Below are 23,515 nucleotides of genomic sequence, written 5' to 3' on the forward strand. Positions count from 1 at the left end.
AAGGTGGACCTTCAAGTGGCATGAAATAGCGATTTGAATTAAAATATAATTCAGCTAGATTTACATTTATGGGTTGAATGAATGGCAAGTTATATTTGACTTTTTTGCCCTACAAACATTCTAAATGTGCGAAAACAACGTTTTCTGCAATATGAAGGAAAAACTAAGTGGAAATGTCAAAAGTAACCCATTATAATATGAGTGCCTTGTCCCAGTGATGCTCTCAGATTTAAGCAATGTAGATCCTCTACCTTTAAAAATTAACAGTTGATGTAAATTAGTTCAACCATTGTGGAAGACAGCATGGCAATTCCTCAAATATCTAAAACAAGAAATACGATTTGACCCTGCAATCCCGTTACTGGGTGTATACCCCAAGGATTATATATCATTCTGCTGTAAAGACACACGCGCAGCTATGTTTATTGAAGTGTTATTCACAATAGCAAAGGCTTGGAACCAACCCAAATGCCCATCAATGTCAGACTGGATAAAGAACATGGCACATATATACCATGGAATACTATACAGCCATAAAAAAGAATGAGTTCATGTCCTTTGTGGGGACATGGATGAAGTTGGAAACCATCATTCTCAGCAAACTAACACAGAAACAGAAAACCAAACTTATAAGTGGGAGTTGAACAATGAGAGCATATGGGCACAGGGAGGGGAACATCATACCCTGGGGCCTGTCAATGGGTGAGGGGCAAGGGGAGAAATAGCATTAGAAGAAATACCTGATGTAGATGACGGGTTATTGGGTGCAGCAAACCACCATGGCACGTGTATACCTATGCAACAAACCTGCACGTTCTGCACACATATCCCAGAACTTAAAATATAGTAAAAAAAATGCACAGCTGAAATATATTTTAATAAGTGTGCATCCCAACTAAGACTTCTGTACTGTTCCTGTACAAGAAATTTAATAATATTATTTATACAGACTATAGAGGATTTAGCAATTTGTCTCCATCTCATAATGAATTATTTCTGAAACCACTTGCTTCTAACCTGGACTATGCGTAATTGTGACTTTGGTGAAACTGTTTTAGAAGTGGATTGCTATCGATATCATATATTTTAACATCATCAATATGCTGCTTTTTTATTTTTATGTGCCATATGTAACCCTGTTTTTGTCCAACTTCATACATCCCAATAAATATTTATGCTCACAATTAAAATCTGTAGATGATAAAATTCAAGTTACATATGAGTTATAATTTGTTTGCTGACTTTCAATATTTATTTGTATAAACTTTAAAAATCAATTTCCCATTGCTTGAAATATGCACCTCTTTGTTATGAAAGTGCTACAACTGTATCCTCCTAAAAAATGTTTATGTGTATGGACACAGGGAGGGGAGCATCACACACTGGGGTCTGTGGGGGGAAATAGGGGAGGGACAATGGGGGGTGGGGAGCTGGGGAGAGATAGCATGGGGAGAAATGCTAGATATAGGTGATGGGGAGGAAGGCAACACATCACACTGCCATGTGTGTACCTATGCAACAATCTTGTATGTTCTTCACATGTACCCCAAAACCTAAAATGCAATTTAAAAAATGCTTATGTGTAACAAATTCGCTTGAACATTATGGGAACTTTCATTTTCATGCAAGAGTCCACCATTTTTCTACAGTCATGTAGTGTTTCAAACATGATGAATTGTCATAATTTAGAACTAGTTTGTTTCTAGTTTTACAAATTTCTTAAGAAAGTTTTGGCAAACACCTCTTTGCAAACCAAGTTCCCATGTTGAGTGTTTTAAGATGTGAAGGTCCTCTTCTCCAGGTGCCTCAATTCCCACATCCCTCAATCCTTAGTTCTCAGTTCTCCATGTCTTTCAGTCCCTGTCCTCATTTGAAGATGTGAAGTTCGTCTTCCCTGTGTCCCCTCAAATCTGCATCTCTGGCCAGGAACACTTTGCCATTTGTCACACTGCCTGCCACGCCCCAGTATTAGATAAATTTCACTGCCTGTGTTCTTAGCCCTTACATCAGCGCTTCTGGGCTCTAATGGAGAAAATCACACAACTGCTTGGATGGATTTCAGTTCCAGTTTATGGCTTCCACATTTACTGGGCACTCACAAATGCCTGGCAAACTTCCCGTGTTTCTCTAGGCAGCCCTCTCTCCCAGTCTGAAATTGGCAATTTCAAATGTTCTCCCTTTCCTCACACCTCCCACTCCATCTCCTAATCTGTCATTCTCAACACTAGGCCTCTCCTATTCAGAGAGAGAGATAGAGCCTTCAACTGCATCCTTTTTCCTGAGAGGTGCTGGCCCCACCTTTGTCTGAGACCACAGCTCTGACTTTCCCAAAGAACCTGCTCTCACACTCATGCCCTTCCCCTCCTGCTTCCTTAACATTCCTCTTCTGCTTACTGTTTTCTTCCCACCAGGGCTTACCTTACCCAAGTCTAATTGATACTAAAATGACTGTTCTTGACCTTTCCTGTACCAGGTACTTCCACTTACTCTCCTCCCACACATTTGTCAGTTTCTTGCTTCTCACACCATCCCCAAACTACTAAAACTGTCGTATCCGGCCACCAAGATCTTCTTTTATTGAATCTAATAAAACGCTTCTTAATTCTACTCTTGGTCTTTTGAGACCCCATGATACTTTTGATTTGTCTCTCTTCTTTGTTAACATTCTCCCTCTTCATGTCTTGTATGACACCACACCCTCCTGATTTTCTGCCTTCAGTGTTCCATACTCTTGCTCTCCAATCAAGCAGCTCTGCCTATTCTTTTAAGGCAGGCACTCAGAAGCTCCGCTCTTAGCCTGCTTCTCTTCTTAATGGTAAACATTTTCTGTGGATGATTTAATCCACTTCCAAGACTCACTTACCACCTATATGCTGATAGCCTCCAGAATTATAGCCTAGACGTCTCTGCTGAAACTCAGACCCATATATACAACTGCTCATGAGATTTTTATTTAAACTGAGGCATGTGATAAAATCCTAAAATTCATATGGTTAAAGCATAACTCATCAAGTATGCATCCGGCCTGTTGCAGACCCATCTATTCTCTCATGGTTCTCTGTGAATTTCTCTGGCTTGGTAAATTACATTCCAAATTCTCCCAGTTTCTCAAGATGCAAATATGTACATATGGGTGTACAAATTGAGATCTATAGATCTATACCGTATAGATATTATTTTTCTAACATCGTTTTACATTAAATACAAAATTGTATAATTTTTCTTCTCAGTAAACCATGAATCTGTCCATTTTCTCTATGCCCACTGCTGCTTGTCAGATTCATGTGACCATAATCACTCTCCTAGGTTACCATAACAGCTTTTAAGCTTGTCTCTCTGACTCCAATGTGGCCCTTCTTCCATATTGCATACTGCAGCCAGGGTGATTTTTTTTTTCAAGTCAGAGCCTCACACTGTTGCCTGGGCTGGAGTGCAGCGGTGCTATCTCAGCTCACTGCCACCCTCGCCTCTCAGTTTCAAGCGATTCTCCTGCCTCAGCCTCCAGAGGAACTAGGATTACAGGTGCCCGCCACCATGCCCGGCTAATTTTTTTGTATTTTTAGTAAAGATGGGGTTTCACTATGTCAGGCCAGGCTGGTCTCGAACTCCTGACCTCGTGATCCTCCTGCCTCAGCCTCCCAAAGTGCTGGGATTACAGGCATGAGCCACCACGCCCAGCCTGGAGTGATCATTTTAAAACACAAATCTTTGTAAGAACTCCAATATCTTCCTATCATACTCATGAATTTCCAACCTCTTGAGCATGACATTCGATTCTATCCCAGTCTGTTCCCACTGCATCTCATCCCTGGCCACTGCTAGCTTTTTTCCCCTACTATCCCAGTCAATTGAACTCCTTGAAATCCCCTGTAAGTGCTGTGTGAATCCCTGAATAGACCTGAAGTCTTAGCACGTGTTGATACCTCTATCTAGAATGCTAGAGTTTGCCTGCTCAGCCTGTGCTCTTCCGTTGTGTAATTCTCCTATTTCCCCAGTCTTAATTTAGAGGTTACCACAACAGGAAACCTTTCTGCTACGTATCCCACCATGTTAGTTGCCCGCCACAGCAGTCCTTCAGTGCCCTGTGCTTTATCTCTTAATTAACATATATACTGCATCATAAGTTTGAATTAAGTTGATTTTTTTTTTCCATTCATAACATCATGACAAGGCTGAAGTAAGTGCTAAGTAAACACTTTCGAATGAATAAAAATGCAGTCATCCCACAAACAGGTATTTGTTGTGCAATGTTATACATTATGCATGGTTCATTTTCAAAGAAATGTGGAAGAGAAGGAAAAATGTGTGTCCTCCTTAGATAAGCAAGTATATTCATTTGAAATGAGAGAATTAAAATATGTGATAATCTCTCAGCATATGGGGTCGATGAGGTGTATATGGACCCTGAATGTGCTTTAAGAAAGTTGTACCCAGGCAAGTCAAGAGCTTAGGTGTCTCTTTCTTGACATCAGTAATAAGGCTCACTGGACTCATGGATTGACAAGGGAATGTTAACAGTTGCACTATACCAATATATGCCTTATGCTATCTAGTTCATAGGCTTTATCTACTAAACGGTGCATGACCATCATTTTTTCAAGCAGCTGAAGATGAAAAAATACTGAGAACAGCAATTAAATGTTACACTTATTATTTACTGAAACTTTGAAATTCTTCTATTAGTTTTACTTCTCCATTTTAATATAAAACCTGCGAAGTTATTCAACTTCACTCCTAAGCCAGACACAACTTCAGCATTTTTCTGTCTTAAATAAAAAGCCTCCCAGGCTTCTCTTTCATATTTTTCTTCTTCTGGTAATCTAACTTTTATATCTATGACTCGATGTAACATCTTCAGGTCTATTCAGGGGTTCACCTGATGACTTATATCAGTATTAATATGTCATACAATTTTTTTAATCATAGAAGTGAAATTGCAAACTGTGCAAAAGAAAGAAAAGCCAACACCTTTTATATCCCATGCTGCATTGGTAGCAAACTACCAGCCTCTGTCTTTATAAACTGATGTTCTATTTTTCACTAAAATGCCCTACTTATTCAGCTCAGCCTGTTGAGATAGAACAGATTATCTACTGTTATTTAGGGTTACCAGATAAAAAACAGGACATAAGTTAAATAGGAATTTCAGGTAAATAATGTATAATTTTGATATCAATTTATCTCCAATATTGCTTGGGACATACTTATACTAAAGATTATTCATTTTTTACCTAAAATTCAACTTTAAATGGTCATTCTATAATTTTATGTGTTAAATCTGACAATCCTATCTGTGTGGGTGATTGTCAGGAAGCATCATCTCAAAAATCACTTTCTACTTTATAACCAGCCGCATCCTACCCACTCCCATCCCTGTGTCATCTTTACCTGAAAAGCCCTGCTATGGAAGCTACCATTCAGAGATGCAACAAGTTCAAGCTTAGCCTCCTCGTTTTCTATTGAGAGAACAAAGTTTCAGGGTTCAGTGGCTTGAACAAGACCACATGGTACTGGGAGAGGGAGACTGGGGGGGTGCTACTTTGTATTTGTTGCTGCTACTGTTAGCTACAAACCCAGCATTCTATCCACCACCTGAACGTTTTAGACAGTAAAAAACACTGTCATTTTTTTTTTTTAGTATGTCATTGACAGAATGCAGCTAAGCTTGGTAGAGTAGCAGATGGTTATTGATCCTTCCTCAGAAAGTCTAAAAGTCATATTAATATGTACTTCATTGAAATGCACGCAATATAATGTAAAGCAAATGAATGGCTAACCCAGGAATAACAATATGGGTATAGATCTGCAGCAAGAGGGTGTGAAAAAGAAGTTAGTAGCTGGAGATGTCTACATATTCATGGAAACAGAAAAGCCCCTGAAGACCTGAACGATTCCCTTCAGTACTATACGGAAGTCTATATCCCAGTGATAGGCTGTGCATGGCACGCCTGCTACTTAACAATGTAAAGACATATCTGAAAACAATCAATATAAAATAATACACGTACATATGAACACATTAAACCTGTTTTTGTGGGGTCAAAATCTGAACCTGATCCCCCCAATAGCTCTGATTCTACCCCTCTAGCATGGCAAGAGTAAAACATCCATCTGTAAGACACCTCCTATGTTTTCATAATGTTTAATTTAATTTACACATGGAAGTTCACAAAGGCCAGATATCTGTGCTTCTTTATTATTTTTTGTTTTTGAGAGCTAGTTTACAAGCACAGCACCGTTCTCTGCCTAAAACCCGGTAAAGGCCCCACAGACCATGCCCACGATGCTTTCAAAAAAGGTATACATGTAGGTGTGTTCTTTGGAGCAGGAGAGGAAGACCCAGAACTAGACTTGGAAAGAACGATCTGATATAATTTCCCCAGACCTAGAAGCCTACCTATCCGAATCTAATTCAGCATAGATATCCAGGAAGTTTATCTCAAATCACTTTGAGGCAGAGGAAAGGGAGAACGTGTGACCTTTAAGTAATATTTAGAAATCAATGCTAAAACGTCCATTTTTATTTTTATTTTGTTTGCTTCCCGAATTTTCTTTTGAAAAATTCAAATCCTGTATTTGCTGTTCCAGGAAATATTATTTCAAAAGCTTAGTCAGTATAGCCCCAAATGAGGTTGCCAGAGCTGCTGCAGGAAAAACAAGCAAAAAGAATGTAAAGTTAAACTCAGCTCGCTTCTAAATAGAAACTAATAGCTATTTCACAAACTACAGCTATACCTGAAATTTGCAAAACTGCATCCTGAAGCTCTATGGGATACTCACACACTGGTGAAGGTCCCAAATGTAATAATGAAGGCTCCAGACTGCATCCTTAGGGACAGCCCCTGAATTTGTTCAACAGTATCAGAATTGCCCATTCATTTGTTCTTTCTGTAACTTCAAGACAGGAACAAACCTTAAACAATCCATGTTTGCATAGGTAAGAAAATAATTGCTTTAGCACTTTAGCAGGAAGTAATTACCTAAGGTTATTCCAAAGAAAAGGAAATTTCTTGCATTTTCTGTACCAGTTTTGCCAGTCCTGATAAAGAACCCTCATTATAAAATTGCTTTGTATGTGCAAGACAGAGCATTTTGCCTTTAGCTTAGATAAGAAACTATTTCATTTACTATTCCAAATGTAATAGCCATTTACAGGATATGTAAAAGGATGTTTAGGGATAACATCAGAAATAAATACGTATGTATTTGTGTGTGTGTTGATTTTTCTACTTTGAGCTTACTTAAAAGCCTTTGATGTTTATTTTTAAAATTCACACTTAAGTCACAATTCAAGAGAATCCTCATTTTAAAAGTATGTATTGATAAACTGTTTTAGAGAAGAAAATCATATTAGTCATCAATTATTTCGAAGCCTAAATGCTGCAGATGAAGAAACAGCCGGTTTGCTAATGTAGGAGCTCAACTCTAATCTTCTGGCTCTGAATGCAGTGTTCTTTCTAGTACTATGATACATTTCTTTCCTGAAAAGAACTGGCAACGTAAACCTATTTATTGAGGTGTGTAAAACACTAAACTCTGGAGATATTAAAAAATTCAGGCGAAGTGGAAGCAAAGAAGGTTAACTGAAAGCAAAACACTCTGATATCTGGAAAATCCTGTCTCCTATCTTCAGCAACCTAAGAGAACCTCAGCTGGTAATCTCAATTAGGGTCATCTGCAGAAACCTCTATTCCTTCCCCTACATTCATGCTGAGTAACTTTGACTAAGTAATCACAGTTGGCAAATGCAGCACAGGACAGTTTCTAAAATGCCTTCTTTCTATAACATGTTCGTTTCTAACCCCATGGTCACTTTCTCATTTATCCATTTGAGTATTTTACTATTCACTGGCTCACCAGGTAACTCTGTTACCTGTGTTAAAAATGCTGGGGAATCTGTACTGTATTTGCCTGATGTTTGTAATAAAATGTTTTACTCTTTTTTGGTGCATGAGAGGTCTTAATACACACCTACATAGAGTGATGTACATATATTTTTATAGGTACAATCTTGCTTTACATTTCTTGTCCTTAATGTTATTTCATGCTTTCTGGGACAATGACCCTTGATGCATTACAATTTTGTATTAATTGTTTTGATGATTAAAAACAGAGCAAGTTCAGAAGGATTTCATTCTGGCATCATTTATTCCATTTCTAGTTTATACTGACCTGTGTCTGAAAACTACTTGTGATTATAAAAATTCAATCAGTATGAAGAAGTTACTGCATCTGATTATGCCAGTGTAGCTCTGCACAATTCCCAAGGCTGCCATTCATACCATACTGGATGTGGACGGCTTCCCTCCGGAGTATGTACAACCTGCGTGGTGATACCCTGTGATGTCATCTCCTATGGGGCCCATTTCCCTATCGTTACTTATAGAGCGTGCAAGTGAATTTCATGTGTTTTGCACTCTGCAGCAACTATTTTCTTGCTTCCTTTTTGTCCAGTTTTGCAAACTCCTCTCCTGAGTCTCAAATATGCAGACTCCCTACCTAACAAAACTTCAACTACTTGATCTGTGGAGACAGAGGGAAAATTGTCTGCTCAAGACTATCCAAAGTAGAAATCTCTTAAGTAGGAAGATACAATTTCAAAATCCCCATTCAATTACTTAAACGTGTTATTTATGGACTCTAAGCTTCATTTTCTTCAGTTGTGATATAATGGTAGTAGAACCTCAGTTTTTTTGCTCAGTTACTGTAGTGATCTAATTAAATTGAAAAAAAGCCAGCACAGTTTCTGCCATATGCAGGGGGCTCGAGAGATATTAAAGGACCCTGAAGGAATTCCTGTGATAGCCCTGAGATTTAGCTCAATTGTTGACTTAAGGACCGCCATTCATTCATGTTAACCTAAAGGACTCAAGCATAGCAGCCTGCCCACTTATGGAAAAAATCAATGTCAAAGCGAGGAAACTGGGAAAAAACACATATAAACACATCACAGTAAAAGAAATATAAATTAATACTTGTAGTTAAGGGAGCACAAATGTAAACAACAAAATTTTTTCACCTATTAAATTAACAAAAATTAAAAAAAATTAATGTTAAGAAAGTTAAAATGAGATTCTATCACATACCACCACCAGGACTATTAATTGACATCATTTTTTGGTGAAGCAATATGACAGCAGAACACAGGACCATTAAAAAGTTAATACACTTTGACTTAAAAATTCTATTTATAGGAATAATCCTAAAGAACCCAGAGATGCACATAGAAAGGGATGCACAAAAATAAATATACAACGAAAAATTGGCAAAGAAACCTCAAACCCTTATATCTGCAATAAAATAATGGTGCATCTATCCAATATAATATAATGCAGAAACTAAAATAATTTTAGCAGAATGCTAAATTACATGTAAAAATGTACCCTACGTAGTGCTGAGTGAGAAAGGCAAAATAGATTTCTAATTTATGCAATATGAGATTGGGCTTTCAGGGAAAATATTCCTGTCATATCACACCTAGAAATACTGTATAAAATAGAAAAATAACACTTTAATGTGTAGCTGAACTTGTAGGAAATTAAGGGAATTAATTAATTAGAAACTAGAACAGAGGAATAAATACAAATCCACTGAGATAGGTGAGCACTTGAACTTCCGTTTTCCTAGGTACTAGCTACTGTGTCTAGAGATTGTGTTCTCTTAGGCCACAGATGCTAAAGTCAAGAGACAAAGCCTGGGGTCTTAGCAGGGATCAGAGGTAGACAAGAGACTTCTGCGTTGCCTAAAGGATAGCATTTCCAGAGACTGATTCAAATAAAAATTTAGCTTTCAAATAAAATTAATGGACAAATTTACTGTCTCAGGAAGGATAGAAAGAAATGTGGAAAGGAGGGAAGAAAGAAGAGAAGAAAGGCAGGAAGGAAGGAAAGGAGAGAGGGAGGGAGAGAGGGAGGGAGGCAGGGAGGGAGGGAGGGAGGGAAGGAAAGGAGAGAGGGAGGGAGAGAGGGAGGGAGGGAGGGAGGGAGGGAGGGAGGAAGGGAGGGAGGGAGGAGAGAAAATATTTTCTTTGTATTCCTAATAATAAGCCTATATTTAGGTAGCTTTAAAAATGGAGTCACATTGTGTATGTGACCTAACACCCCAAATCAAAAATTTACTTTTGCCTTGTCCAGATAAATGTCACAGGAAGAAAGAATTCTAAATATGCATGTGCCTAATAACATTACATGTTACGTATATGTGTGTAAAATATATGTAAAATGGCAGAACTACAAGAAGAAATACATAATTCTACTATCATAAAAGAAGATTTTAATGTATCTCTGTGATTGATAGATTAAGAAGACACCAAAAATATTATTAATGATACGGAAGATTTGAATAATACAATTACAAGCTTGATTTAACGGGCACATATAGAATTCCGCATTAACTGTCAAATGCACGTTTTAGACATGTATGAAACATTTGCAAAAATTAACCCTGTATTATTCTGTAAATTGAATGTTAATAAATTTCAAAGTACTAGTACCTTGTTGACCACATTCTCTAACTCAGTGGTTCTCAAATTTGCATTCATTAAAATGACATGAAAGACTTGTGTTAAAATCCAAATGACTCCACCACATCCACAAAGATTCTTATATGATAGGTCTGGAATTGAGGCTAAGAATTTGCATTTTTAACAAGTTTCCAATTGTATTGGTTCCCTAGTATTGCCCTAACAAAATATCACAAACTGGGTGGCTGAAAACAACAGACACAGGAAACAACAGAAATATATTTTCTCACACTCTGGAGGCTAGATGTTTGAAATCACGTTGTTGGCAATACTCTGTCTAAAGGTTCTAGGGGATTCTGTGCCCTTCTCTTAGCTTCTGGTATTGCCGGCAATCCTTGGCATCCGTTGGCTTTTTAACACATTAGTAACTAGGCGTGGTGGCTAATCCTTATAGGACCGGCACTTTGGGAAGTAGAGGTGGGCAGATCTCTTGAGTCCAGGAGCTCGAGACCAGCCTGGGCAACATGGCAAAACCCTGTCTCTACAAAAAAATACAAAACTTAGCTGAGCATGGTTCTGTGCACCTGCGGTTCCAGCTACTCAGGAGGCCGAGATGGGAGAATTGTTTGAACTAGGATGTCAAGGCTGCCGTGAGCTGTGATTATGCCACTCCACCCCAGTCTGGGCAACACAGGGAAACTCTCTCTCAGAAAAAAAAAATTCCACATTGCTCCAGTCTCTGCCTCTATCATCACATGACATTGTCCTTGTGTGCCTTTGTGTCTTGGATTAGAGTCTATCCTAATCAAGTATGGCATCTTCTTAATTTGATTATACTAACGACCAATTTCCAAATCAGGTCACATGTATTCACAGGTACCTGAGGTTAGGACTCCAGCATATATTTTGGGGGAATATAATTCAGTTCACATCAGGTAATATTGTTGCTGCTAGTTCTGGAATCATACTTTAAGGATCACTGCTTTAAACAAAATGAAATTAAGTTAAATGTCAACAATCGAAAGTTTTTATTTTAATAAGTCAATATGTTAAGAACTTAGAAATATTCTCCCAAGTAAGAAATCATAATGAAAATGAGAAAATACTTATAATTGAATAATAACAGTACTGCATGTCTATATTCATTTATGGAGCTAAACCAGTACTAAGAAGGAAATTTATAACCTTAATATTTATATTGGAAAATACAAATGGTCAAAATAGAGCATCTACAGTAAACCTACAACTAACATCATACTCAGTGGTGAAAGACTGAAACTTTCCCCTTGAAATGCAGAAAAGGGCAAGAATCTCTGCTCCCATCTCTTCTATTTGATATCATCCTATGGATTTAAGTACAATCAGGCAAGGAAAACATAAAAGGTATACTGATCAGAAAAGGGGAAATGAAATTAACTCTATGCACAGATAACATAATTGCCTATGCAGAAAATTCCAAGCATCTTCTTTTTTAAAAAGATACTTAGAACTGAGTCTAGCAAGATCACAGAATATAGCATCAATATGTAAAAATCAGCTACATTTTTATACAACAGTAGTGAATATGTGGAAATAAAAACAATTATTTTTTTGAGACGGAGTTTCCCTCTTGTTACCCAGGCTGGAGTGTAATGGTGCGATCTCGGCTCACCACAGCCTCTGTCTCCTGGGTTCAAGCAATTCTCCTGCCTCAGCCTCCTGAGTAGCTGGGACTACAGGTGCGCGCCACCATGCCCAGCTAATTTTTGTATTTTTTACTAGAGATGGGGTTTCACCATGTTGACCAGGATGGTCTCGATCTCTTGACCTCGCGATCCACCCGTCTAGGCCTCCCAAAGGAAAATAAAACTTTTTTAAAGAGCAAAATTTATGAAAGCACAAAAACATGAAATGTTTAGAAATAAATCTTATAAAATATGTGCAAAGGCTGCATACTGAGAACTACAAAATCAAAGGTCTAATCAAAACAGATACTGCATTGTTGACAAATTTACAAATCCTGAAGCAAGTCTGTAGGTGCCATTTTTCCAATGGCATGTGCTTACTTCATGTCTTCATGTTACATTTTGGTAATTCTTGTAATATTTTATACTTTTTAAATTATTATTTTTTATCTATCATAGCAATTTGTGATCAGCAACTTTTGTTGCTACTTTTATCAGTTTTGGGGTGCCACCAGCTGCATCCCTATAAATGGAGAACTCAATCAGTAAATGGTTTTGTGTGTTCTGACTGCCCCACTTACCAGCCATTGCCCCATCCCGCTCCCTCTCTTCAGGCTTCCCTACTGCTTGAGACAAAACATGTTGAAATTAAGCCAAATAATAACCTGACAGTGGCCTCTAAAGTGTCCAAGTAAAAAAGGATCCCAGATCTCTCACTTTATTTTTTAAATTTTTAAAAATTTTGTGGATGCATAGTAGGTGTATATATTTATGTGGTGCATGATGTTGTGGTTTGCTGCAAGCATGCAGTGTGAAATAAGCACATCATGGAAAATGGGGTATCCATCCCCTCAGGCATTCATCCTTGAAGTTACAAACAATCCAATGGCATTATTTGAGTTATTTTAAAATAAACTATTATTATTGACACTTTTCACCCTATTGTGCTATTAAATTATAGGTCTTATTCATTATTTCTATTTTTATACCCATTAATCATGCCCACATCCCCTACCAAATCGCCATGACCCTTCCCAGCCTCTGGTAACCACCATTCTACTCTCTGTGTCCATGAATTCAATTGATTTGATTTTTAGATCTCACAAATAAGTGAGAACATGCAATGTTTGTATTTCTGTACCTGGCTTATTTCAATTAACATAATGACCTCCAATTCCATTCATGTTGTTGCAAATGACTGGATCTCATTCTTCTTCATGGCTGAATAGTACTCCATTGTGTTTATGTGCCACATTTTTGTTATCCATTTATCTGTTGATGGACACTTAGGTTGCTTCCAAATCTTAGCTGTTGTCAACAGTGCTGCAACAAACATAGGCATACAGCTATCTCTTCAATATACTGATTTCCTTTCTGTTGACTTTAAGTTGAGTGAATGCTCAGTTGCCACTCTGAAAATTCTAGGACCTACTAAATCCACTCTGATTGTGCTCTACAAATGGAAAAACTAAGCCTGAATGATAGCACATGTGTTTACAACATGCTTTATTGAACATTTTAAGATAGTTCTTTTGAGATGTTACTGCTCATTCACAGTGCACCTAGTCACCCAAGAGCTCTGATTGGAATGTACAAGGAGATTAATGTTGTTTTCATGCCTGCTAACACAATATCCATTCTGGATTAAGAAGTCATTTAGATTTTCCCGTCTTATTATTAGCTGGGCATGGTGGCGTGTGCTTGTAATCCCAGCTACTCAGGAGGCTGCGGCAGGAGAATTGCCTGAACCCAGGAGGCGGAGGTTGCGGTGAGCCGAGATTGCGCCATTGCACTCCAGCCTGGGTAACAAGAGCGAAACTCCGTCTCAAGAAAAAAAAAAAAAAAGAAGTACATTTTGTAAGGCTATAGCTACCATAGATAGCGATTCCCCTCATGGATCTGAACAAACTAAATTGAAAACCTTCTGGAAACGATTGATTATTCTAGATGCCATTAGGAACACTGCAATTCATGGGAGGAGGCCAAAATATCAACATTAACAGGAGTTTGGAAGAAGTTTATTCCAGTTCTCATGAATGACTTTCAGGGGTTCAAGACTTCAGTGGAGAAGTTAACTGCAGATAAGTTAGAAATAGAAAGAGATTCTAGAATTAAAAGTGGAGCCTTAAGATGTGACGGAATTTCTGCAATCCCATGATGAAACTTGAATGGATGCTTCTTATGGATGAGCAAAGAAAGTAGTTTCTTGAGATAGGGTCTCTTCCTAGTGAAGAAGCTTTGAACATCGTTGAAATGACAACAAAAGATTTTGAGTATTCCATAAACTTATTTGGTAAAGCAGCTGCAGCATTTGAGAGGATTGACTCCAATTTTGAAATAAGTTCTACTGTGGGTAAAATACTATCAAACAGCATCAGATGCTGCAGGGAAGTCTGTGAAAGAAAACATTATCAAGGCAGGAAACTTTGCTGTCATATTTTAAGAAATTGACAGTCATCTCAACTGTCAGCAATCACCATCCTGATCAATCAGTAGCCATTGACATTGAGGCAAGACCCTAAATCGGCAATAAGATTATAATTCACTGAAATCTCAAATGATTGTCAGCATTTTTTAGCAATAATATATTTTTAAATAAGAAATGTATTTTAAACTTAATTCTATTGCACACTTAGAATATAGTACAGCATCAACATAATTTTTATGTGCAGTTTTGGTTTGGGGAAACCAAAAACTTTATGTGACTCACTTTATCACAATATTCACTTTATCGTAGTGGCCGGGAACCAAACCCACAACATCCCTGAGGTATGCCTGTATGCAATGATAATGGACTGGAAGTCTCAACTGCTAAAATGTCAGTTTTTCCTAAATTGTTCTACACATTTCAACGATTCCATTCAAAATTGTAGCAAGACATTTTTAATAAAAATCAGCAAGTTGATTATAGAGTTTACATGGAAAAGCAGAGAAAATAGAATATACAAAATAGTTTTGGAAAAGAACAAAGTTGAAGGATACGCACCATCTGAAATTAGAACTTTACAAAGCTATAGAAATCATGACAGTGTGATATCAAAGAAAAGGCAAACATATAGATCAATAGAACAGAATAGAGAGTACAGAAATAGACTCATGCATTGATTTTTCAACAAAGGTACAAAGGCCATTCAGTGGAAAAAGGATGGTCTTTTCAAGAAATGGTGCTAGAACAATTGGACTTCTATTTGCAAAAAGAAATTAACCTCAACTCATAACTTGCATGCCACACAAAAAGTAACTCAAATAAGATCACATCCTAAATGTAAAAGCTGAAAACTAGAAAGCTCTCAAATGAAAGCTTAGGAGAAAATCTTTGTGACTTGGGGTTAGGAAAAGATTTCTTAGACATAAAATCAAAGACACAAGCCATAAAAAAAGGTAAGTGAAATTCATCAGAATTAAGTCCTTCCGCTCTTTGAAAGATATGGCTGAGACTAAAGAGTCAAGAACAGATTGGAAAAAAAATACTAAAAACACAAATCTGATAAATGGCCTCTATTTAGAATAAAAGAAGTCACAAAACTAAGTAATAAGACAATCCATTATTTTTAAATGAGCAAAAGATTAGACCAGGCACTTCACCAAAGAAGATGTAACTGGCAAATAAGCACATGAAAATAAACGCAACGTCATTAGTTATTAGGGAAATGCAAATTAAAACCACAAGGAGATACTCAAAGGAAATATTTTTTTAATTAAAAAAAAAATCTGACAATACCAAGCGCTAGTGAGGATGTGAGGGTAACTGTAAATCTCATGTATTGCTGGTAGGAAAGCAAAATGGTACAGAAATTTTGGAAAATAATTTGGCTATTTCTTATGCAGTTAAACCCCATATGACCCAGCAATCCGATCCCTAGGTATTTAAGTAAAGTAAAACTTAAATTTACACAATCATATGTATACAAATAATTATAGCAGCTTTATTCATGACCACCCCCAAATATTCCTAAACTGGTGAACAGATAAACAGCGGTATATGCACACAATTGAACTTTACTCAGCAATTAACAGGACTGAACTCCTGACAAAAACCACAGCAATGGGAATCGCCTACGTGGTATGCTGAATGAAAGAAGTCTGATTCAAAAGGCTGCATGCTATATAATTCCATTTATTTGATCTTTGAAAAAGATAACACTGCAGGGACAAAAAAACGCATGGGTAGATACCGGGGTCTGGAAATGGTTTGCAGAGTTGACTACGGAGACATAGTGTTATTTTTACAGGTGACAGTGGTGTTTTAAATCTTGATCTTGTGGTGCTTACAAACAAAACTTGCAGAACTGTTTACTAGGTTAAAAACACTTTTTTAAGGAAGCAGAGGTTTGAAGGCAAGATGGAGATACATCAGTGATCGTGGCTGAGGTGAGCTAGTAGGGAGAATACGGCACTGCGGAGGGGCTGAAAAGCTATTATCACACAGCAGAGGCTTCCCGCACCTCACCTCAATCGATCCTTACACCTTACCTTGAACCGTAGTTTCCCCATTTTTTTACAGAAAAGTAGGAGAGAGTGGGGGTGGGAAACTTTGAATAAGACAAACTTTTTCCCCAAGAAGTGAAATTTGGTGTATATTTAGTGTACTTTATAAAAGATAGATTATACTCCTATAATCAATGGAAGTATAGAGTAGTAAAACCATAACTGGACTATTTATATTATACTCAAAAACAGACAAAACTAAACTGTGGTATTAAAAACCAGAACAGCCACTACCTATGGCGAATGAAAAGAAATGGAAATTAGAGGGGTTTCTGGGTGCTAAGAATGTATTTTTTACTGGGGTGGTGGTGATTTTGATGGGTTCACTTTGTGATAATTTATTGAACGCACTTGCAGTTTATCCATTTTTCTCCAATATATGTCATATTTCAATAAAAAGTGATACATGTATGATTTGTTAATCTATGAAGGAAAGCAAGGGATGTTTGTCATAGAGGTCGCAACAGTGGCTAGGAGAGCCATGCAGTCCTTAGGAGTACACAGATTTCTTCAAATGTATCAATAATGTACTGCCTAAAATTCATGGAAGGTAAAGTGTGTTTATGTTTAAATATACATAATTATATATGTATACAACATGTTATGTAACACTATATATTAGTATAATATAATACTATTACATATTTGATAATATAATATATAATATACATTTTTATATTAACATAATGTGATATCATAATCTTCGAGATATAACTCCTACCTATGTATGTTTTAGAGTAAAAAGTTTAAAATAATTTTCTTTAAAAGGAGAACAAATACAAAACTTTATAAAATGTATGTATAAAGTCTATATTGTAACTGTGTCGCTTTTTGTGAGACAGAGTGATATGATTTTTTTTAATCTGTTTTTAGTAAAGAGACTGCAAAGATATAAAAATGTCCCTAGTGTTTCTCTTTAGAATACAGCTAATTATTTATGTACATCTTTCTGTATCTTCCGAGTTGTTTTAATGATCACATTGCTTTTAGAAACTGAAAAATATAAATAAGCTTGTTTTCATTACTGGAAACATCAGGTGCAACTCAAGAGGGAAGACGAGGGAGGGGCCGGCGACCCGCGCCACTGGTGGGCGCGATGGGCCGCGTGGCTCGGGACGTTTCCAGTCTCGGGGTCCCCGCGAGCCCGCGGCCTGAGCAGGCCTCGCAGTGGGACGTTTGGAGCGGGGGTCGGCAGACGCTGTGGCTGGGGGCAGTCCAGAACCCCGCCCGGTCCCCGCGGGGCTGAGCCGCAGCTGCTCAGGTAGGAGGAGAATCAATCCGGTCTGCTTTAAAGCCTTCCTCTCTCAGTGGCTGGGTGGGAAGGAAGGGGGATGCCCCTCAGGGGAAGCTCCAGGACGTCAGAAAACAGGAGCTCCTTCTTCACCCGAGGAATGAGGAATGTTGCTTACAGAAAGCCCTAGTAAGCAGCCAAGAACTCGTCCCCTGCAGGCAGGTAGAAGACAGGTAGTTCCAATCGTCCGGGGCAGGCAGGTAGAAGACAGGTAGTTCCAATCGTCCGGGGCAGGCAGGTGGAAGACAGGTAGTTCCAATCGTCCCGGGCAGGCAGGTGGAAGACAGGTAGTTCCAATCGTCCCGGGCAGGCAGGTGGAAGACAGGTAGTGCCAATCGTCCCGGGCAGGCAGGTAGAAGACAGGTAGTTCCAATCGTCCAGGGCAGGCAGGTAGAAGACAGGTAGTTCCAATCGTCCTCTGCAGGCAGGTAGAAGACAGGTAGTTCCAATCGTCCCGGGCAGGCAGGTAGAAGACAGGTAGTTCCAATCGTCCCCTGAAGGCAGGTAGAAGACAGGTAGTTCCAAAGGGTCTCCTGTCCCCTGCTCCGGCTCGCCCTATCCTTCCCCAGTCTGGTGAGAAAGTAAAGACTAAGATCCCATTTGGTTTCCCAGTAACAGATTTTTTGTTTTGTTTTGCTTTATTCTGACATATGTTCCCTAACAAAGTGTCTAATTTGAAGACATCTTTTTCTAGTCAAGTGTGAGATGATGACCACTAATTCAGAGTTCACATTTTATCATTTGTGATATGGGTTATTGTCTCTTTAAATTCATGATATTCCTGTGGATTGAAGACATTGAATATCAAGGAGTAGGATATTAGGGAGATGAACAATCCAAGCTCCCGGTAAGACACAGACCATGTCATCATTTCTGTAAGCTAACATCATGCCTGGCATAAAATGCATGCTCTGAAATGTCTGATGGATGAATGAGTAAGGGAATGAATGAATGAATGTCTTTCACAAGGACCTTGCCATTCAAAGGTTGTTCAGCATGAGCAATGAAAAATAGGTTCAAGCTTTGTTTAAAATTTGCATTTTGTATTTATTACCCATAAAATATTAATAGGTGTCAGTAAGGGTCTCTGTTTTTGAAGCACCAGGGAAGTGTTTACCATTTTTAGTAGCCTTAGTTTGAAATAAATGCTTGAAAACGTCATATGTGTTTTTGTTTAACCATTTATGATTAAATTTAATGTACAAACAGTATTATAACAGAAACTATCCTAAGTTCATTAAGTTGTTCATTTCTGAGCAGTGAAACCAACACCTTGGAAATTGATTACGACTTAGAAAACAACAAATGAGCATGAACTGTGAGCCACAGAACCTTAAAGTGATCTCCAGGCATAAACCCACAGTTAATCCTTACTGCAGGAGTATTTTTTCTGATTAAGACACGCGGCGACTAAAGCTATATCCCTCTGCATAGAATTTGACTGCAAGTTGGTTTTTGTTGTTGTTGTTCCTTTCATGTGACACATCAGTATGAAATAAATGAATAGGTATCCCAACAATTGCAGTCCGTAGTAACAAAACCAATGCAAACACCATATGCTCAAGGGTTTTTAAATCCTTTTACAGCAGAAAGCCTGGAGTATTGTCTTTCAACTAGTGTAGAATATATTGAGTCATCTTCTTGGAAAGTAACGTTCAAGTTATAACATTTTGCACTCACGAAGAGCTTGCTGAGTGTTTTCAGGGATGTTATGAAATAAAATGTTACAGCTGTAAAGATAGCAAAATAAAGACTATAATTTATCATAGCTCTAGCTAAATTTCAAAATATACACAATGAATGAGAATGAGTCATCTGTGTAATAGAAAGAGCATTTTTCTAATTGTCTAATTTTTAAAGAAAATTGCTGAACAATACTAACAGCAAAAACAAAAATGATGATAATGACAGAACAATATTAACATTTATTGAGCACTTACTGTTATCAGGCAAGCTTCCTATATTATGCTTCTCAACAATTACATGAGGCAGATATTATCCGTAGCTCCATTTTGTAAATAAGAAAAGAGAAACCAATGGCGATGACTGATATCAGAATTTCAGATCTCTATATGATGAGGAAAATTATTGTAAAATTACTAGAAGGTAAAGATTCAGCTTTACCTTTACATTTTAGAAAGCCTCCAGGAATAAATGTATTTACATACTATATGATATGATATACATTTATGTACACTTATGTACATCTATTCTGAAATCTGCAGAATTCATGTATTTGAACCGCTAATATTTCACAATTTAGGCAACTTTAAAAGGTAATTGAGTTGATGTGACACAGGATAGGTGTTAGAAAATGTCTCTTTAACCTTTATGAGTAAAAACTGAAGCACAAGTCACATTGTCATCTAGAATGGGATGAGAAGTGGAAAACTGATATGGTTTTAAGTAGGCCATTTAAAAGGAAATGCTTCAGGAAGACTTGTATTAGAATTACTGAACAGAAATCAGCTTCTGATTTTGATTTATCTTCATAGACAAATTATTCTGTCTTGCTATTTATTTCAGATTTACCTAAATAAGTTGTACCTTTCAAAAATAAGCATTATTATGTGGAATCAAAGTTAAGGAAGATTAATATCCTACAGAGGAAGGGAATTGTATATAACTCTGAGCTGAGATTTTAAAAATGTTTGAAAATATAAAGTTGAAAATATTGGCCTTGCTTTTCTTCAGGGATCTTTAGTTCATTACTTATTAGGAAGATAGCTTCACATGTTAGCTTAAAAGTTACTGGCACTCAACCTGGTCTGTATTTCTCCGCTAGAATAACTTTCCTTAGGAAATTCCATATTGTGGGTGTTCATCTGATTTCACATGCATCAATGCTTCAGTGCTCTCCCACTGGCTCTCAATTAAATTCCTATTAGCCAGCAAAACTCAAGCAGAAGAATTCAATGCTGTCTTGAACCATCACCGAAGTTATAGCTTGAGAAGACATTGCATTATCACCTCTCCCCAAGAAAAAAAGTATGCATTTAACTTGTTAGAAATCTGCTCAATTTTGTTAACTTGAAGATGTAAGGAGCAAAACCGTGATATAAATCGCTTCTCATTTCTGTTGAACAGATATTTGGAAACCTAAGTTTAAGGTGAAGAAAGAGAGAATGGCAATAGTCCTCTATAACATACATTCCCAAACCTAACACATCTGGTCTCTTCTAGGGAGAGGTGTGTGTGTGTGTGTGTGTGTGTGTGTGTGTGTGTGTGTGTGTGTGTGTGTGTGTGTTTCAGGCATCTGAACCTTCTTACGTATTGGGGCCAAGAATGAATTAAAGACTTTCAGAAGTTCAGATCTCTCAGTTAATTTCCTCACCCTTTATATTTACTGATGTAGTTAACTGAGGGAGCATCATGTTAAACATGACAGTCATTACCAGATTGAGAGAAAAGAGTTGAAATACATTAAAATTGACACCCTTTATGAACTTAAACATTTCAATCCAGCAGACTATGTACAGAATGCCTTTAAGATGTTGCCCATGTAGTCATTGACCAATTCAATGAATGTAGAAAATGAGGAAGTTCTGCTGTTCATAAAAGCTTTGTCTTCCGTGGTTACCATTTCTCTTCCTGCTTTCCTCCCGTCAATCCTGCCTTCCATGGACCTTTCTGTGACTCTATCTGTTGTTACAGAATTTGTCTAACATTGTGGTCATCTAATTTTGTTCTTTCTTATTTTTCATTTCTGATCTCCGCTTTTCTTTTTACCACCCTAATTCTCGATATTTTTTATTCTTTTAGATCTTTCACATCTACAAGGCTTGAGAGTGCAGATTCTGTCTAGGACATTCACACCTGCAGGTGCTGCCCCATACTGGTGTAGGCTGGTTTAGATGTACAGTGATGGCAGAGGCAGATTTATTTTGACAGCAGAAGTCATCAATTGAACTCTTTAGGCCCCATTTCAACTAATGTTGGAATGTGGGAATGGAGAGGAGGATTATTTAAGCTTCATCATCAAATAAAATTCAGTAGTGTTTTAAAATGGGTTCTTTGAGTAAATGTTTAACAAAATTGAGCTACAAATTCCCTCTCGGCTCTATTTTTCCCTCTCAAGTGGTCACCATTTCTCCCTCCTTCCCAGGAGAGGACAGGGAAAACTTGTTCTTCCGCATGGCGGCTGCACGGGGAAAGGGCCTTGTGTCACTGTCTTCTCTGGTTCCCACTGGCCTCCCTTGAGACCTTCTTCTTCCCACCTTCTCCTAGGACTGGGTGTTGACTGAGGTAAGGTTGAGCCTGAGGTCACTGGTCTGGTCATTAGGTCACCATATATTCCGATTAATATAACAAACAGCTGCAGGGAGTTTGTGTCATAAGAAAGCAAGCACACAGGCTTTATTCCTCCCACCTCGGCCATAGCTAAATTTAAAAAATGATGCCAATACTGTAATGGCTATGAAAAAATAGAATGAATGAATGAAGAACACCTAGTATCTGACAGCACGAGGGGGACTACAGTCAATAATAATTTAAATGTATATTTTAAAATAACTAAAAGAGTATAACTGGTTTGCTTGCAACACAAAGGATAAATCCTTGAGGGGATGGATACCCCATTTTCTGTGATGTGATTATTACGCGTTGCATCCTTATGTCAAAACATCTCATGTCCCCCATAAATATATGTTCAGATATGTGGGTACACCTACTATGTACCCACAAATAATAAAAATAAGCAATTATTTTTAAAACGATAGCAAAAAAAATCAAAGAAAAGAAAAAAATAATAATTATCGACAATGAAAGCGAGCAGCTGCTACATGTCCAGTGCTGCTTGCCCCGGTTTTGGGAACCTTCAGAAATGTAGTCGGGGAAGGTCTTTCAGCCTATCTACAATACACACCGTCTGATAATTTCTAAGCCACTAACATGAATTGCATTTCATTTGTTTTGTGTGGCTCTACCCTCCTGGAGAATTTTGAAGAAAGCACCTCCTAACTATCAAATCTTTACCCTGCCTTCTGCCTTCTTGCTTGTATTCTTAGACAATGCAAAGATTGTAGGTAAGGGAGTAGGGGATGTGTGTTTAGGGAAAACTTGCCTTGTATAAACTTAGAGGTTTGTATGTAAAATTTCAAGCTGTCTTGACCTGTGATTTTCTTAATGTAAACTTTTTATTAATGCATAACATACTTTTGGTAAAAGGCAAAAATAGTAAATTTAATCAAATGAACACATTGGTGTAACCAGAAATGATGGTACCAGTAAGCCCAGGAGCTCCTTCTGTTCCATTCCAGTTACCACTCACAATCTCAAGGGCAACCACCAATCTGGCACCTAACACCACAAATTAGTTTTGCCTAACTTTGGTCTTTATTTAAATGAATCATACACTATGTATTCTTTTGTATCTGGCTTCTTTCACTCCACGTTTTATTTTTGAAATTCTTCCATGTGGTTGCTTGTAGTTTTAATTCATTTATTCTCACTGCTAATAATATTTTTCCATTGTATAAATATACCACAATATTTGTATTTTTTCTATGATTCACAGGTATTTGGAATGTTTTCAATGTTATTATGTTACAATGTTGTTATTAAATAGTGCTACTGTGAACATTCTTGTATGCATTTCTGCTGGATATATGG

At 37.6% G+C, this 23,515-nt stretch overlaps 1 protein-coding gene across 2 annotated transcripts in view; it reads left to right on the top strand.

The window, feature by feature from the left end:
- The first annotated feature begins 22,108 nt into the window (after positions 1-22,108).
- The window catches only part of SPATA16 (spermatogenesis associated 16), a 237,335-nt gene continuing 235,928 nt past the window's right edge, over positions 22,109-23,515 (top strand). For both annotated transcript variants that reach the window (XM_032258285.1, XM_032258286.1), the window contains exon 1: positions 22,109-22,150. The gene's annotated coding sequence lies outside the window, so the exon portion shown is untranslated. The remainder of the gene's footprint in view (positions 22,151-23,515) is intronic.

The sequence above is a fragment of the Sapajus apella genome, unplaced genomic scaffold, assembly GCF_009761245.1.
Source record: "Sapajus apella isolate SASKATOON/1434 unplaced genomic scaffold, GSC_monkey_1.0 scaffold101, whole genome shotgun sequence".
Taxonomy (NCBI): Eukaryota; Metazoa; Chordata; class Mammalia; order Primates; family Cebidae; genus Sapajus; species Sapajus apella.